Source organism: Lygodium microphyllum, chromosome 12 (genome assembly GCF_053477565.2).
Source record: "Lygodium microphyllum isolate KBCC chromosome 12, Lygodium_microphyllum_v1.1.10, whole genome shotgun sequence".
NCBI lineage: Eukaryota > Viridiplantae > Streptophyta > Polypodiopsida > Schizaeales > Lygodiaceae > Lygodium > Lygodium microphyllum.
Window position 1 is genome coordinate 74,616,159 of NC_141146.1, and position 18,461 is coordinate 74,634,619.

An 18,461-nucleotide genomic window follows, 5' to 3' on the forward strand; every position below is an offset into this window, starting at 1 on the left:
GAATCAAGAAGACAATTGAGAACACTCTGCATAAATGAACTATCAAGCAAAATCTCATTTGCAACAATAGATTGCTTATTAAGATCTTTAACCTTTTTTAAAAAACTGTCAGGCAATCAACTGCTCCTTAAGACCTTTCACCTTTGTCAAAAAACTATCTATGGAGTCACCTTCATCTATATGCTTACTCTCAAATTGCTTACCCAAATAAGCAACATGAGCCTAGTTTCTTCCTTAATACAAATTTGCAAGTATAATTATGGCCCGTAACCAAACTATGAATAAATCTATACCTTGTATAACTTGTTTCTAGTACTTACAACTAGAAAATTGACTTGTAGCCATAGCCTCCACCACCACCTCTGGGAGTCCCCTCCTTTGAAAGATCCATGGTTTGGGGTTGTGAAGCAAAACATGGGGCAAGTAAGTAGCTGGTCATTCCAAGGGCACTTGGGAGCGGCATCCACTACAACACAAGGAACATATAATGATGAAGGAGAAGGAGAAGACAATAATGATGGTACAGGTGCTAACAGAAGGAATAGATAGACCACAATTCTTTAAGCTGCCATGGTGTTGATCGGGAGAGATAGATAGATAGAGAGAGTCATCAAGGCTTGCTTCTTACAATTGAGAAGGTGGCTACTTTGGAATGATCAGGCCCCCCTCCCCATCAATTAAAAATTCTTTTATAATAATATATTATCCACTAGAATTGAGACTCTAATCTTAGAGATATTAATGATATAATATCCACCAAGATAGGAGACTCTAGTCCTAGTCATCTTATGATAATATTGAATTCCATTATGGAATGAGAGCTAGTCCCATTACTCATGTGTGCTTCAGTCTCATGCCCCTAATTTTGCAGGTACCTCTTTCCATGGCAGTAGCTATCTCTCTCATTAGGCTTGTCCCATTACATTAGATGGCTTGCTCACTTAGAAGAGCCAATATCTAAGCCATATGTATAACATATGGTACACACTTCCCATTGAAGGGGTTATGGGCTTACAAAATCCAATAGTACCATAAGTCGATATATGACATACACTCCCCATTTTGGAAACATGTTGGATTAGATGCCAAATTTTGCACATGCATGATCAATATAGCATGAAAGGTAAGCTAGTGCTCAAAATTGGTGCCCCACGCTCACCCTTGCATCCACTCACGTACTTCCCTCTAGGATACATAAGCTACTCTAACCTCTATACTATACACACATCCCATCCAATTCAAACTAGCTTATCTTTTGTAGGTGAGACAAGACAAAGTAAGCCACCATTAGGATCAAACACTCAAATCACCTGGGCACTTTGGTTTCAACACCAAGGTATAACCCAACTAATTTTGAGAATGGGGAGCACATATGCTATTGGAGACAAAGCCAATAGTGTGACACTCATATGGATTGCTATAATTGTGGTGAGATTATGTCATCACACCTTAGCATAACAAAGATAAGGAAAATTGGAAAACTTTCATCAATTTCTATATTGCAATTAGTTGATGTAATGACATCCCATCTTTGCAATGACAATGATGTCACAACACCACATCTGCCTCCACATTGATACATTGTTTCAAATTGTTAAGCTCATTTTTTGTCAATTTAGTTTCACATTTTTTGACTCAAGCATATCTCTTTTTCCTTTTTCAAATTCAAAGAACTAGTATCAAAACACTCAAGGAGGATTAGGGACATTATCTTCAAAGTGATAATCTAGTAGTAAAGCTTGTGATTCATAACCTAGAGATTGTGAATTCAAGTCCATAGGGACACCATGTTCACATGGAGTGTTCATGTGGGTATGGCCCTTGTCCACTCTTGTCCTTCAACACTCATTTGAATCCTCCTTATTTACAAGTTCCCCAAGGAAGAGGATTCAATTGTGATCAAGGTGCATCACTCAATTGGCTCTTAGACTACCTTTGGAAGCCATAGGAGGTGCCCAAATTATTTCATGACTAACATTTGGAAGGAAAGCACCGCACCCCCTATTCCCATGGGCATTCAAGTGTGTGTGTGTCTAACATTAAAGAAAGGGACTATGAGCATCTATTCACATCTATGTGGACCTAATGGAGGAATTATGAAAGGAGCTAATGGGCTTTCCTCTTGTAGCGTTAAACAAGCCAAAATGACCATTATTTAAAAATATATGAGTTCATGTGTGGAATTTATAATTATGTTATACTTGTAAAAGTAAAAAGACATGCACGTTACAAAGTAAATCTAATGTGCTCAATTAATTATGATGGATTACTATGACTTGGTGCTCAAGTGAAAATAATATCATTCCTTAACTTCAACCTTTTCCAAGCTTGAACAATTATCATAAATCATGTCACTAGTTGTATTTTATTTAAGAAGTTAATGTGATACAATGCTTCACGATCAGTCACAACTTGTTCTTTGTGCATCAGTGTTCTAGATGTTTTATGGCATTCACTTTTTCTCTGGCCATTAGGTAATTTATTCCACATGCCCATATAGTGTCAAGAATCGCGTGGTGGGGGGCCTTGCTCAAGATGTTGCGCCGAACACACACAAAATGCACAAGGAGAAGCTCACTCAAGAGACAAGAAGAGAGATGGAGGCCAAAACGTTTTCTTGCTGATTTCTTCTTCTTCTTCCACACTCTTTACAATGTACACAAAGTATAGATAAGATACAACATAAGGGAAAGTGGCCTACTAAGTCAAACAATGCATAACCGACTACACTAGTCGATTGGCGCTATAACTATGCCAGCTGTAAATAGGTGTAACAACCTGAATATAATAAGTAAAGAGTCAGTGGCCATGTGAGAGTCATAATGACCACCGACGTGCTAAGTGTAGACGTGTGGACCCATCTAACCAGGCGGTCCATCATCAATGTCCGCATGTGTTGAGCTTGTCATCTCAACACTCCCCCTTAAGCTCAACTGCATCTCTGCAACTCCAAGTAAGCTTCAAAACTTTTGAAGCTTCTCTGTACCCAATGTCTTCGTGAAGATAGCTATCTGACCCTGTGTGCTGACATACACCAAGTCAATCTCACCTCCTAGTACCTTCTCTCTCACAAAGTGGTAGTGTACCTCAATATGTTTTGTCCTGGCATGGAACACATGATTCTTAGCCAACTGTATACTACTCATGTTGTCACAATAAATGACAACTGGACCTTCCACCTACACATCCAAATCAGCCATTAACTTTTGTAGCCATACTACCTCACATGCTGCAACAACATCACCTCTATACTCAGCCTCTGTACTCGACAAAGCAACTGTAGATTGCTTTTTGCTACTCCAAGCAACTGCTACACTACCAAGAGAGAACATGTATCCGCTAGTAAATCTTCTATCAGACATACTACCAGCCCAATCTACATTTGTGTATCCAAACACTTGTATATCTGTACCTGCCTCATTGAAAAGTCCATAATGTAATGTGGACTTCACATATCTCAATATGCATCTGACTGCATCCAAATGTGGCTTTCTACGTACTTGCATAAACTGACTCACAAGACCAACAGCATAGCTCAAGTCTGGCCTTGTAATGGTCATGTAGATCAAACTCCCCACTATCCTCCTGAACATAGGAGGGTCTTCTATCTCATCCCCAACATCAGCACTCAACTTTACATTCTGCTCCAACGGGACTGAAAGTGGTTTGCATGCTGTCATATCATACTTGGCAACATATCCAAGCCATACTGTCTTTGGGACAGCCATATACCATCATCACATCTGATCATCTCAATGCCAATGAAGTACCTTAGCTCACCTAAATCCTTCATCTCAAACTTCTTCTTCAAAAAATCCTTGACTTCAACAATCCCACTATCACTATCACCTGTAGTAATCAAGTCATCCACATAGATGACTATGATGACCAAACCTGCATCTCCCTTTCTCACATAAAGTGAGTGATCAACATCAGAAACATAAAAGCCAATATTGACAAGATACTCTCTGATCTTGTCAGACCATGCTCTAGGTGCTTTCTTGAGCCCATAGAGCACCTTCTTCAACCTGCACACATACGTGGGATGCTCTAAATCTTCATAACTTGCTGGTTGATCCATATACACTTCTTCCTGTAAATCACCATGCAAGAAGGCATTCTTCACATCCATTTGCTGTAATCTCCAACCTTTGGCTGCTGCCAAAGCAATCACACATCTGACAGTTGCCATCCTAGCAACTGGACTGAAGGTTTCTTCATAATCTATGCCATATGTCAGGGCATAGTCTTTTGCATACTAGATCCCAAGTCTTATTGGCCTCTAATGTAGCCATCTCCTCATCCATTGCTGCATCCCAATGAGCATGACCAACAGCCTCCTCAAAACATGTGGGCTCAACATCCTCAACTAGTTTCACCATATAAGCATAATGGTGAGTTGCATAACCTTCAAAACCATCTTTTAACAGGGTATCTGACCCTGCTAGATCTGCGTACCATCGGATCACTCAATGGAGCCTTTATATTACTATGAGCTCTTTGTACACCTGGTGTCCTGACAGAAGGAATACCAAGCTCATCATCCAAGCTCTCTGAGCCACTAAAGTCTCCATCAAGAACTGCATCAATGCCATCTGACACTTTATTCTTTCCTTTGTCTTTACCTGTAGTGCTACTAGATGCACCTGAAGATATAGAGGTACTCCTTAGTCTCCCAGACCAAGGACTACCAGATGATGTCTCTGGTCCACTAAGAGTCCGTGATTCTTGCTTTTCAACCTGCACATGAGTGTCATGATCATCATCGTCATCCAATGCATCACCACTAGATGTATACCAACTGCTCATTTCATCAAAGATGACATCCTTGCTCACTCTGAACTTACATGTGACAGGGTTATAATAGCGATATCCTTTCTGCTCTAAAGAGTATCCAATAAAAACACATTTTTCTGCATTTGGATCAAGCTTATTCCGTAGCTCATCTGGCACATGAATGTATGCAACACAGCCAAATACCTTCAAGTGCGATACATCAGGCTTCTTGCCAATAAAGCATTCTTCAGGAGTCATCCCATGAACTGCAGGTGTGGGAGTTATGTTCATAATATAAACATCAGTATGAACAGCCTCATACAAAAAATGCTTAGGCATATTCTTTTCAGCCATCATGGTGCGTGCAACTTCTGCAATATGCCTATTTTTCCTTTCTGCAATCCCATTTTACTGTGGGGTATATCTGCATGTGAACTGTCTCTTTATCCCATGAGACCTCAGAAAATCACTGAACTCATTTGAGAGGTACTCTCCCCCTCCATCTTACCTCAAGCACTTTACTTTCAAGCCTGTTCCTCTTTCAACTGCAGCCTTGAAAGTTCTAAAGTGCTCAAAAGCTTCACTCTTTTCCTTCATAAAATATACCCACAGCTTTCTAGAACAATCATCAATGAATGTGACAAAGTATGAACTGCCTCCAAGAGATATATTTTGTGTAGGCCACCAAATGTCTGTATGCACAACATCAAGGATATTTCTGCTTACATCTCTGTCATGTGAAAAGGGTTGTCTTGCCTGCTTACCAAACTGACATGCTTTGCATACCTTATGAAATTTTGCAACTCTAAATGTAGGCAAACCTGTAACCAACCCTTTGGACTACATTAATTTCAGCCTTTGTACATTTGCATGTCCAATGCGTTTGTGCCAAATTTCAATATCTGCAACAACATCTTTTCCTTTAGCATACATAGCAGCATTCATAGTAGGAATTCTAGCATCCAGAGTAAACATACGTCCAACTCTACTTCCCTTTGCTACCAATCTGCACTTGTCATTGAAGTCTTCTACAAAGCAACCCTTTGCATTAAATGTGACTTGCAGCCCTTGCTCTACCATTTGACCGACTGACACCAAGTTCTTTGTAATAGATGGCACATGTAATACATCTGAAAGACTCTTTGTCTTACCATCATGCAAGGACAAGGGAACTTTTCCAATATGTGAAATTGGGTGGCATGAATCATCACCCGTCTGCACATAACCTGTATTTTGCAAATCTTGCATCTCTCCAAACCATTCTGCATGGCTGGTCATATGATTGGATGCACCTGAATCAACATACCAAACATCATCATGTGTTCCCTTTCCTGTAACAGCATTCAGCATATGTTGCATAACAAACGGACATTCATTTTTGTCTTCATTCTGTCGTGAAGACGATGCATAGTTTCCTTGCTGCAACTTACCACTGCGAATATCATCTTTCTTAGCATAACATTGGGCTGCAATATGACATGTTTTGCCACAGTAGTGACACACAATACCAGAGTTGTTAGAACCTCTATTCTGCCATCCACCTCTTCCTCTAAAGCTCCCCTGCCTCTAAAGTTACCACGACCTCGTGAAACCTGCATATTGCCAAATTGCTGATTCAATTTTCTTTGTTGAAGGCAGCGGTGGCAATCAGTACGATTTTAAGCGGCAAGTCCCTAAAGCGCTAATGCTAATTTTCATGGAAAATCAAATGGTGAAAAATGGTCGAGGTGGAGTTTTTCTAGATGCAAAACAACGTCAAGAATCCAACGCAAGTCTCAGATCTCAATTTCGAGGTCATTTGATTCCCCTTTTAATCCTCGCAAGGTTCAGGGTTGTGAAGCAGCTACTGGATCTGGAAGTTGAGAAGAGGGTGACAGGGCCCATATTTGTAGATTTCGATGCCATGGAACCACCCATCTTGATGGATCTCGAATCTGATGTCGTTTGCCCCTCCAAAAGTGAAAAAACCACTTGCCGAAAGTGTGGAAGCAAAAGCATGAACTAGATAATTTGATTAAAAGGTTAAAAGCTCTTAACAAAGAGCTTAACAACCAAGAAGCTCACAAAATGAAAAGTTGTTGGGGCGAGGGGGGGGGGAGGGAGACGCGTCAAATTTTCGACGCCCCATTTTTCCCCCATTTTTTATCATTTTTTGATCGGTCTAAGGCAGGAGGAATCCTCTTGGCTCTGAGATGCTTCTATCCTTCGCCCTCCATCGCCATAAACGGATCAAGGAATGATGCACTAAGCAAAGAGATAGAAAACCAGTCTTTCTCTCTTCTCCCTCTCTCTCCTGTATAGAGGCAATTCATGTGCAAGAAATCAACAAGAAGAGGGGCTAAAGGATGCTTGTTCGGCTGTGATTGGATTGCTTCAAGATGAAGAGGAGGCTAAGGAAAGAGGTTTAGCACTGAAGAATGGTTGTTGGTGGGCTGCCCAGAATAATTATTTAAAAACCCGCAACATGCAAGACACGCAGTACGCTCCAATTTTATGAAGAAATTTACTTGTTTTTGTTGTTTCATGGTCCAAATATTGTTCATGTGCGATGAATGTTTGTACTTTGAATCTTGTTTGCATCATGTTTGAGGGCCATAACTACAGAAATCCAGAACCTGTAATGATTTATAGCCATTTAGGAAAAAATAGTAAAAAAGAAAGAAAGTTGGAGTTTTCATGCTCAAAAAATATAGAAAAATAAGATTTATATGTGTGAATGTTTGGCGAGGTTAAAGCATGAGGTGAAGCCTCAGTTTGGTCTCGTCCTTTGTGTTATAGTACGCGTTTATTATTTTTTACATATAAAAATGACACAAAATAACCATTTACACCTATGCAACGCAGCAACACCTATACGGTGGGGAGGGGGAGAAATTTTGTGTGACAATCTAATTGCTGAAAAGATACAAATTTTGATTTTCCTCTTTGTGCATAGCATTTCGTTCTATAATTAAATATAGGCGACTAGTAGCACGGAAGTTCCGGTGCTAGTCCCTAAAGTAGCGCAGCACATAATGCTTAGTTAAAATTCATGAAAGGGCTATTTTTCGCACCTCACATGATTGGTTTTTTAATCATAAAATTGTTTGCACAATTGTCATACACCTTGCATCAAGCGTGCCACGTGGTATCTCTTGGAATGCATTGCAATTGATTGATAAACTTTGACCAACGCTGAGAGGACAGGAAACCTAAGTCATAGATTAGATGGCTGCTTCCGTTAGGGAAAGTTTTGTCAGGCAAATCAAAATCTCCTGGAATGCTGAATTATGAAAGAGTGGAGTTTGTACGTTATGTTTTATATGTTGGAGCGACGCATCTTGGGGCCAATCCCCAAGGTGTAGGAGAGTTGCAGTGGAGCCGTGGCAATCAGCCGAGAGGTGCTTCCCTTTGTGTGTATTACGAGGCATTATGCCTATATGTTATGGGATCTCCCTTTGAGGAGAAGGGAAGGTGAATGTTGGACTACATATTGGATACAAACCCAAAATCGTCATAAGCATTTAGTGCAAAGTGAGTCTTAGATGCTCTTGGCCTGCGATGCCGTGTGGTGGGGTTGTCTGTCGTATGCATGAGTTCTGGCTCTTGCCATAGCCAGTGCCGACCCATTTTAGGTCCCATTAGTGGTGCGTCCACCGGGAGCCGCCAACAAGTGGTGGTTCTCGAATCTAGGGATTTTAGGGACCAAATAGTTGGCTTATGTCCTCTAACAAGGGTTGTCAAGTCGAAATACAAAAAGCAGAATGTGCTGAGAGGCCTAAACGGCGGTTCGAGATCGTAAGACGCTATTCTTCTCAAAGGAGCAGCCCATTATGGATAAGTGGCAGTGGTTCTAGTAACCTAGGTGTTACGAGTAGCTCTTTGAGTGCAAGTGGAAGTCTTGGTACTTTTCTATTTCCAATTAATCAACCCACAACAAGTGGGGGTGTAGTGTTGCCTACACAAACTCCTATTGTCAATTCGGTTGTAGCAATGGCCCAACCTATTGCAATTCCAGTAGGTACACCGGATTTACCAACGTTAGGAGCACCTTTGCCCATTTTCCATGGGCTAGCATAAGAAGATGGAGAACTCCACATTAAGGAGTTTCAAACGCTCATGTTCAATTATCAAATCCAAGACGAAGGACACCTAATGATGTTCTTCAACATGACGTTGAAAGGAAGAGCGGTAGTGTGGTATCACGGTCTAGAAGCCAAAACCATAACTAGCAATGCCCAATTCTTTACAGATTTCCATAGGGAGTTTGTCCCTGAGAAGGGTGGACAATATTGGTTGCGTGTTCTAAACGTAGCATGCCAAGAGCCAAATGAGAATGTCCAAGTATATGCCAAGAAACTAAAGCAAGTTCTTCGCAAACTTAACACTTATATTCCCATTCCAGTGGCTGCACTGTTGCAATATTTCCTACATGGATTGGATTTTAATATACACATACAATTGAGTAGTGTTGCTTTGGCCGATATTGACACTGCCATTACCCAAGCAGAAGGAGTACAGTCGTGCTTGCAAGCGGCTTATGCAACAAGGATAAATTGGAATGGTAATAATTTGGCCTTGACCAATGGGAGTCAAGGGGACCCCATATCAAATATGAGTGGTAGAGGGAGTATTATGTTGAATCTGCCTATGTTACTAGCTCCTCCTATTATGACTATGCCTATGGCTAGTCAAGCGGCCTCACTAAATAGTGGTGGAAACCAAACAATGAATCCTAATGTTGTCTAAGTTGGTCAGCGGATAATTCCTAATCAAGTGGTTAGGCCCACGGGGCGACAGATTGACGATCGCGGCTATGAGTTGATGAGTGCTTCTAATGTCCTTGGTGAAGTCAAGGATATGATGAAGCACTACACCGATATGATCTCTAAACAGTATTGACAAATAGCTGTGGATGTCAATTTTCTTAAGAAGTAACAGAATTTGATAGGGAGCCGACGCCCCGAAGAGGGTGTCCCTTCAAGATTTAGCTGCTATCTGTTGGAGTAAGATCAGTTCTCTCCAACAAGAGAGTAAACAACCAGGTCTAGTTAACCATCGCACACAAAGGAATAATCTCCAACAAGACGATGGACCAAGGCAAATACTACAAAGAGAAAAGGCTATTGTAGAGGAGTTACCTCATGGCAGTGGAGTCAGCCTTATTGAGGCTGTACGTATCAATGATGCTGAAACTTCTAATCTACGAGCCGTTACAAGAGGTCAAAAGATTAAAGAGGGGGACAAATGAATTTAAAACCTGTCGAGGGAAGCCCTAAGCAAGATGCTAGGGAAAAGTGAGTCCTAAATCCTGATAAGGAAGGTGGACCGTTAAGACCTGTTGGTAGTAAAGTCGTTCCTAAGGAGGATAAAGGATTGCCAAGAAAGAAGGTAAAGGCTAAAAAAGAGGCACCAAAGCTGATGGAAAGACCAAAGGAGAGAATGGTTTGGTGAGACAAGAGAACTTAAATTGGCTAATTATCACAATTTTGATCTAGCAAGTTCTCTTTGCGAAGTCAAACCAGACGTGAATCTCCTGCAATTGATTAAACTTTCTCTAGGAGTACGTAAGGAATTCAAGAAAATCCTGCGTATAGGGTATATAGTAGAACCTTTGGGCATAGCTAGAGTGGGGGAAGATTGGTTCGATCATGCTGAAAAGCATTGCCCTAGGGTTCCAACATATGTGGATGGAATATTAGTGGAGCATGCTATCGTGGACACTAGATCCTCCGTCAATATCATAAGTTCAGACTTGATGGAGAGGTTAGGTCTAGAGATCCAAAAAGACGGCTCCACACTTCTTAGGATGGCTGATGATAGTCTAAGACAACCAAAAGGTTGCATTACTAAGGTCCACCTTATAGTTGCGACCGTGGAATGCTATCTGGACTTTAGGGTGATAAGGTTTGCAGGACATCCTAGCTATCGGGTTTTGCTAGACAAGCAATGGATTCTACGGACAGACTGTCAAGTCGATATACCCATTGGTCGAGTGATTCTAGGTCGAGATGCCCATCGTGTAATAGTGGATGCTTACCCTGATCAGGGTCTCCTTAGAGTGAGAGAGCTCCACTATCCTCCACTAAACTAGAAACAGTAGATGATCCATCTGGTAATGAGACGTCATCGAGAGATGGATCTAAGGAAGGGTCCACTACAGAGGATATTTATCGGATAACCTTGAATGAGCCGATAGAGCCTCATGATCGAATAAGAGACGCGAACGTTATTGAGCTGGATCTTGGTACGCTAAATGATTCGTGGCCAATTAAATTAGGGTCCATGCTCAGTTCGAAAGAAAGAGAGGATTATGTGTCCTTAATTCGAGAGTTCCGTGATATCTTTTCTAACTTCGGGGTATTTCTCCCAATCTAACTGTGCATACTATTCCTGTAAAGGAAGGTACCCACCGCATACATCAGAAAGTAAGGCGTAAGCCTTTTGAATTAAGGGACGGGTTGTATGAGAAACTACAGAAGTTGTGGAAAGCGGGTTTGATCTTCCCTATTCAGCATATTGAATGGTGCTCACCAGTTGTGATCAGGAAGAAGAATAATAATCAAATCCGTCTTTGTGTAGATTTTAGAGAGTTGAATAAGCAGACTGTTAAAGATTACTACCCATTGCCGTTTATTGACCAAATTTTGGATCAACTAGCGGGTAGGGAAATCTATTCATTTATGGGCTGCTTTGTAGGGTATAACCAAATGGCAATCGCTGAGCAGGACAAGCTAAAAATGACGTTTATTACAGTCCTCAGTACCTTTGCGTACCATGTGATGGCGTTTGGGTTGTGTAATGCACCTGGTTCATGGCAAAGAACAGTCGACAATACCTTTGGTGACATCTCCCTAGAGGAGTTGAAAGTATTCATTGACGATCTGGGGGCAACCACCGTAAGGGATAGACAGTTGATCATTTTGCGCAAGTGGTTTGAGTGTTGCAAACAATTTTGCATAGCTCTTAACCCACAGAAGTGCATATTCAAAGTCCCTTATGGGCTCTTGTTAGGCCATGTGGTCAGTTCCGTAGGGATTGCAACTGATCTTGAAAAGATCAAGGTCATAGTTGCCATGAGTCCACTACGTACTCCAAATGAAGTGCATAGCTTTTTGTCATCAGTAGGGTATTATTGGAGGTTTATCAATGCCTTGGCTAAAAGAATGTTGCCGCTGACAAACCTATTGTCCTTTAACTATCAATTTACATGGAATGTTGCTTGCAAAGTGTCTTTTGATGATGTGAAGCAGGAGCTTGCCAAAGCACCTATTTTAAAAGCACAAAAAAGGGGCGAAATATTCTATATATTTTCAGCAGCAACCATGTATAGTATCAGCTGTTGTTTAGCTCAAATTTGGGAGGAAAAGTGGTACCATCCGATAGCTTTTGGTAGTCAGAAGTTGGGCATATTGGAAATTAACTACACCTATATGGAGACGTTGTGCCTTGCGATGGTATTTGCGACCAAAAAGTTCAGGCACTACATTCTTTATGAGAGGGTGGTTTTTTATACGAAGGCGGAAGGGCTTTGATTGTTGTTGAATAAGTTACAGCCGCCTGACCGTTTAGCAAAGTGGTTAATCACTTTGTAGGAATTTGATTATGAGATTAAGAGCAAGCCGCCGAAGCTTCAGGGCATTGTAGAGTGTCTTGTGGATTTGGGAAAGCCAAAAGAGGTCGTGGTTGAAGAAAGTGACATGGAAACTTTGTTCAAGATTGATACGACGTCTATTCCCTCCTAGTATGCTGCTATAATGCACTATCTTTCTACGAGAGAGACTGGAGCTACTTTATCAAAATTAGAGAAGAGGAAGATTAAACAGCAAGCATTGAAATTTTCCTTGATCGCAACACATTATATCGGTAGGGTGTTGATGATATCTATCACCGATGTGTGATGCCTTGACGAGGTTCCTTTCATCTTGGAAGAGTGCCATGACTCCGTGTGTGGAGGGCACTTCGATGGGCGGTTAACGGCACAGAAGGCTTTAAGAGCTGGATATTGGTGGCTGTCCAACTTCCAAGATTCATTTGACTATGTCAAGAGATGTGATACATGTCAAAGACATGATAGTCGAGAGAATAGGAAGCGTCCACTTACGCCTATCATGGCTATCCTTTCATTTGAGAAGTGGGGCATTGAATTTATGGGTCCTTTTACCCCGTCCTCTAGTACTCAGAAGAGATATATTATAGTAGCAATTGATTACTTTACAAAGTGGTCAGAAGCACGGGCGACGAGGCATGACAATGCAAAAGAGACTGCCAGTTTCCTACTTGAGCAAATCATCTGCCGTTTTGGTCCGCCAAAGGAAATAGTATCGGACCGTGGAACTCACTTTTTAAATAAAGTGATTAAAAGCCTGACTGAAGCATGGAAAATTACGCATAACAAGACGACCCCCTATAATCCGCAAGCAAATGGACAAGTCAAAAGTACCAATAAGCAGCTTGTGGGTATCCTATCCAAGATAGTCTTTGAAAAAAAGCGAGACTGGGATACAAAAATATATGTGGCAGTTTGGGCGTATGATACGATGTTTAAACGAGCCACTAGCCACACCCCATTCAAATTAGTTTACGGGGGGAGTGTGTATTGCCCTTAGAAATTGAGTTGCTGTAAACGCCCCGAACAACGTAGTATGCTTAACAATTATGATATTCGCTTGTTTTCGAGATTTAATATAAAAGAGAATGAACACTTAAAGCTGAAAATGAAAATTGCTCACAAAATTACAGCCATGAAAATGTAAAAGTAATGGAGACAAAATTGAGGGTTGAAGATGGGCAACCCCCCCCGAAGGAATGTATTTCTGCTCAACCCAAGTCCCTTAGGGAAGAGCTCAGTTACAATCAACCTGAGAGTGAGAAGAAGTAATTCTCACTCTCACAAGATCATGCAAAGATGTACAAACACACATGCATTATCTATTATGCAATGATAAGAACTGATTTCTTTACAATATGAGAGAAGAAAAAGGGAAATTCAGCCTTTCTCCATTGTTGATCAGCAGTACATGGATAGGGCTTACTTCTTGTGGCTAAAATGGAAGAAAGAGCTCGAGAAGGAGGTGTTGTAATGAATTTACAGGCTTGCTGACTTGTAAAAAAAAACAGTGATAGAAGAGGGAATATGGAGGAATTTGATAATGGAGAAGTGGGGGATGATGATGGGGATGGATGGGGCCAGTTTCTGGCTATCTGTGAGTGCTGTTCATGAGTTTACATCAAAGAAAAATGATGATGAATGAAGAAAAACGAGCTCTTATTTATAGGAGAGGGGAGAGCTAGTACAAAAGGGGAAAGTGGAGTAGCACAAGACAAGTGTCCAGCCACATGTCATGAGATGTGACAAGTGGTGGGACACTTGGAAACTTGTGTGACAAGTGTCTTGACACTTGTCTCTTCTCTATGGCCTTCCTTTTTGGGTTGAATACTGTCAAGAATAGAAACAACCAAATTTAGTAAGCACAGTCAGAGTACAGAGCTTACTATTTTTAGAATGACATCCCTATTTTTTAGGACTAGCATTTTTAGGCTAATTCGAGGCTCCTAAAATTTAGGGACCTCCTAAAATTTAGGGATCTCCTAAAATTTAGGGACCCCCCAAATATGGGTATCATATGAAAGCTTTTTCTGTGTACATCGCAAAAATGGTATCCGAATCTTCATGTGACTTTCCTATGCAAAGAAATGTGCATTTCAAGCTTTCAGCCCACACATGCACATTATACAAGCATTTCATGATCATGCCATCTTGTTGATTGTAACTGTCTGTTGTGGTGGATCTAGCCCACACTTCAAGGCATCAATCCTTTCTGTGTGCGAGTCTAACCCTGATATGTGTGAGTTCTAGTCACAGGCGCCCAATCGGGTCATATAGGTGGAAGTGTGAACTATCTTTTCTCTAACCCACCGCGTGGGTCCACCATAACCTGTGACCACTCATTAGTGGCCAGCTCCAATGCACTTTTCTTTATATCTAATTAGTGCAAAGGAAATAAATTTAATAAATCATTATATAGACAAATTAATGAAAAAGGATACAAATTCTGTTTCTATAGAGTTGTGACAGCCCTCTGGCTTTTATTCAGCTGTCCTCAGCTGAAAAGCTTCTTGATATTGCTGTAGAATATTTGGGTAATCCTTCATGAATTTTTCATCTACCCACTGTGCATCTGTTGTGGGTAGATTCTTGAATTTTAGTAAGAATTTTCGTGTCACAAGGCCCCAAAATCTTTTCAGGTTCCAAGAGTTGCTCTGTTTCTTCAACTTCTGGGGGATCTTCAGTAATGGGTTCCTTTGGTTCTGGTCCTATGTAAGGTTTTAGCAAACTTACATGAAAAGCATTGTGTATTTTCCAATGAGTAGGAAGCTCAAGTCGATAAGAAACTTCATTTATTTTCTCAATCACTTTGAAGGGTCCAAAGTATCTACTGGAGAGCTTTGGAAAAGATGAATTTTGACCAGAACCTTGTTTGAGCCTGCTTTTATCAAACTTTAGCAAGACATATTGACCTTTTTCAAAAGCCAAATGTCTTCTTCGTTTATCTGCTTGCTTCTTTTGTCGCTCTTGGGCAACTTTGATAGTGGCTCGAACTTGATCCATTGCGGTTTTTAAATCTGAAGCAAACTCATCAGCAGCAAAAATCTTATCTTTAGTGCGAATAATTGGAGGAGGAATCACTTTACCCTGTACTATTTCATTTGGAGCTTTCCCTGTGGATGAGTGCACTGTATTGTTGTAAGCAAACTCCAATAATGGAAGATATTTCTCCCATTGTGACTTATGTTCACTAACATAAGCTTTCAACATATCCAAAAGAGTGAGATTCATCACCTCTGTTTGGCCGTCAGTTTGAGGATGAAAAGCTGAGGAGAACTTTAAAGTGGTTCCCAAATTCTCAAATAAAGCACGCCAAAAGTTACTTGTGAATTTGGAGTCTCTATCTGAAATGATCTCAGAAGGCATACCATGTAATCTGAAGATATGTTGAATGAAAAGTCTTGCAGCTTGTGCGGATTTCAATGTTTTATGACATGAAATAAAATGTGATTGTTTGCTGAATCTATCAATTATGACCCAAATCATATCATGACCTTGAGGTGTTCTTGGAATACCTGAGATGAAATCCATTGTGATAGATTCCCATGGATCTTTGGGCACTGGAAGAGGTTGCAACAATCCTGGAATCTTCTGCCTATCATATTTGGATTTTTGGCATACCAGACAAGCCTCAATGAAGTTATGTGTATCTTTTCGTAATGTTGGCCAATAAAAGTAGCGCTCAATTGCACTTAGAGTGGCTGCCCTCCCTCTATGCCCTGCATAAGGGGGTTCATGACTTTCTTTAAGCACCTTTTGTCGAACAGGAAGAGTGACACAAAGGCGATTGTTCATGAGAAGGTAACCGTCTTTGATGGAATAATCTGGATGAGAATCTCCTTGCTGTAAATTTGACCAAATTGCTGCAAAATCAATATCTTCATCATAAGTATTCTTCATCGTTTGAAAATCTTCATGATGAGCCACTGTAATAGTTGCAATGCGAGGCACTCTAGAAAGTGCATCAGCAACTACATTTTGTTTCCCTGGAGTGTACATAATTTGAAAATGAAACATAGACAAGAAATTTTCCCATCTTGCATGTTTCTCCTGCAAATGCTTTTGAGTCTTGAAATACTTCAAGCTTTGATGATCGGTTTTAATAAGGAATTCATTGCCTAAAAGATAATGTTTCCATATCTTTAAAGCATGAACCACTGCTAAGAGCTCCTTTTCATAAATGTCATACCTTTTCTCCACATCATTTAGACGGTGGCTTTCAAAGGTGATGGCATGGCCTTCTTGATTTAGCACTGCACCGATACAATCACCGCAAGCATCTGCTTCCACCACAAATGGTTTTACCAGATCTGGAATGATAAGAACAGGTCTAGAAGTAAGAGCTGTTTTCAGCCTTGTAAAGGCTGCCTTCTCTTTTTCCTTCCATTGGAAAGAGATCTTCGTCTTTGTAAGGTCATGAAGTGGAGAAGCCATATGTGCAAAATGCTTGATGAAGCGGCGGTAATAAGAACATAAGCCAAGAAACGATCGCACCTCATGTACATCACGAAGATGAGGCCATTCTTGGATTATCCTGATCTTTTCAGGATCCATCTGAATCCCTTCAGAAGAGATGACATGCCCAAGGTAATTTATTTTATGCATGAAAAATTCACTCTTTTTACCATTTACCAAGAGTTGATTTTGTTGTAGTAATTGTAGAACAATTTCCAAGTGTTGATGATGCTCCTCTTCATTCTTGCTAAAGACAAGAATATCATCAAAGAAAGTATCGACATATTGTCGATGCTCTCTAAAGATGCGCTCCATCATTCGATTAAAGGTGGCTGGTGCATTGGTTAATCCGAAAGGAATCACCAAGAATTCATAAAGATCGTATGAAGTGCGGAAAGCAGTTTTGTGTACATCTTGTGGTATTACCATAATTTGATGATAACCACTCTTTAGATCAATGCGGCTGAAAACCTTTGAGCCTCCTAGACGATCCAAAATGTCGTCAATTCTAGGAATAGGAAACCGATTCTTCACAGTGATTTTGTTGAGGGCTCGATAATCAATGCACATCCTGAATGTGCCATCTTTCTTTTGAACAAGAAGAACCGGTGAACAAAATGGTGAGCTACTTGGCCTAATTAGCCCATGGTTGAGTAGGTCTTCGACTTGCTTTCTGATTTCTTCTTGTTGAGGACGGCTCACACGGTATGGTGCTATATTAGGAGGAGAACTGCCCGGGATAATATCAATATGATGGTCTTCTGGCCTTTCTGGGGGAAGCTGATAAGGAAGATCTTCCGAAAAACAATCTTTATACTTTTCCAAGAGCTGAAGTTGCTCTTGTTTTTTAGCATTCATATTATCTTTTACATCAGTGACATAAAGCAGACAACATTGAACACAATCCTTAATTGCTCTAGAGACTTGCATATGGCTTACCATAGGTATGGTGTCTCCAGAAACTCCAGCTTGGATCTCGTACTTCTTGCCTTTGTTGGTGAGTTCTACCTTCTTTTTCTGAGAGAAGATGGTTGAATCTACTCTATGATTCCAGGGCATGCCAAGAATCACATTGCAACCATCAAGGTCTCTGATACAGAAGGTATCTTCGTCACTGTAGCCTTGAATTTGAAACTTGAGCTTGCCAATGTAGGGTATCACAGTCTTCACTGTGTCACCTTCATCAGCATTTAAAGCTTGACGAACTTCTGCCGGAGTGTCCATCTCTTCATTCTTTAATCCAAGCTCTTTAGCTAATTGCAAGGAAATGATATTTTCCTTCGCCCCAAGATCTATCAAGAATAGTGCTTGCTTACCTTGCAACTGTCCCCAAGCTTTTAATAATTTGCGTGTTTCTGGAGTGTGAGTTGTGTTTGCAACTACATCACTGATAGCATTGATTTTTACTGGCGACTTAGGCTTGTTGTCAGAAACCTTGCTTTGTCCCTTGTTTGGACATTGCTTCGCTATGTGGCCTGCTTGTCCACATTTAAAGCACTTCCCTTCTTTCATGAAGCGTTACTTTTCTTCTTCAGAAAATTGCTTTGCTTGTGGGTATAGATTGGAGCGAAATTGAGGAGCATTAGGAGGTGCATAGGGCTTCATCTTCTTTTGATTTGATGGCTGCTTGTGCCATTGTTTT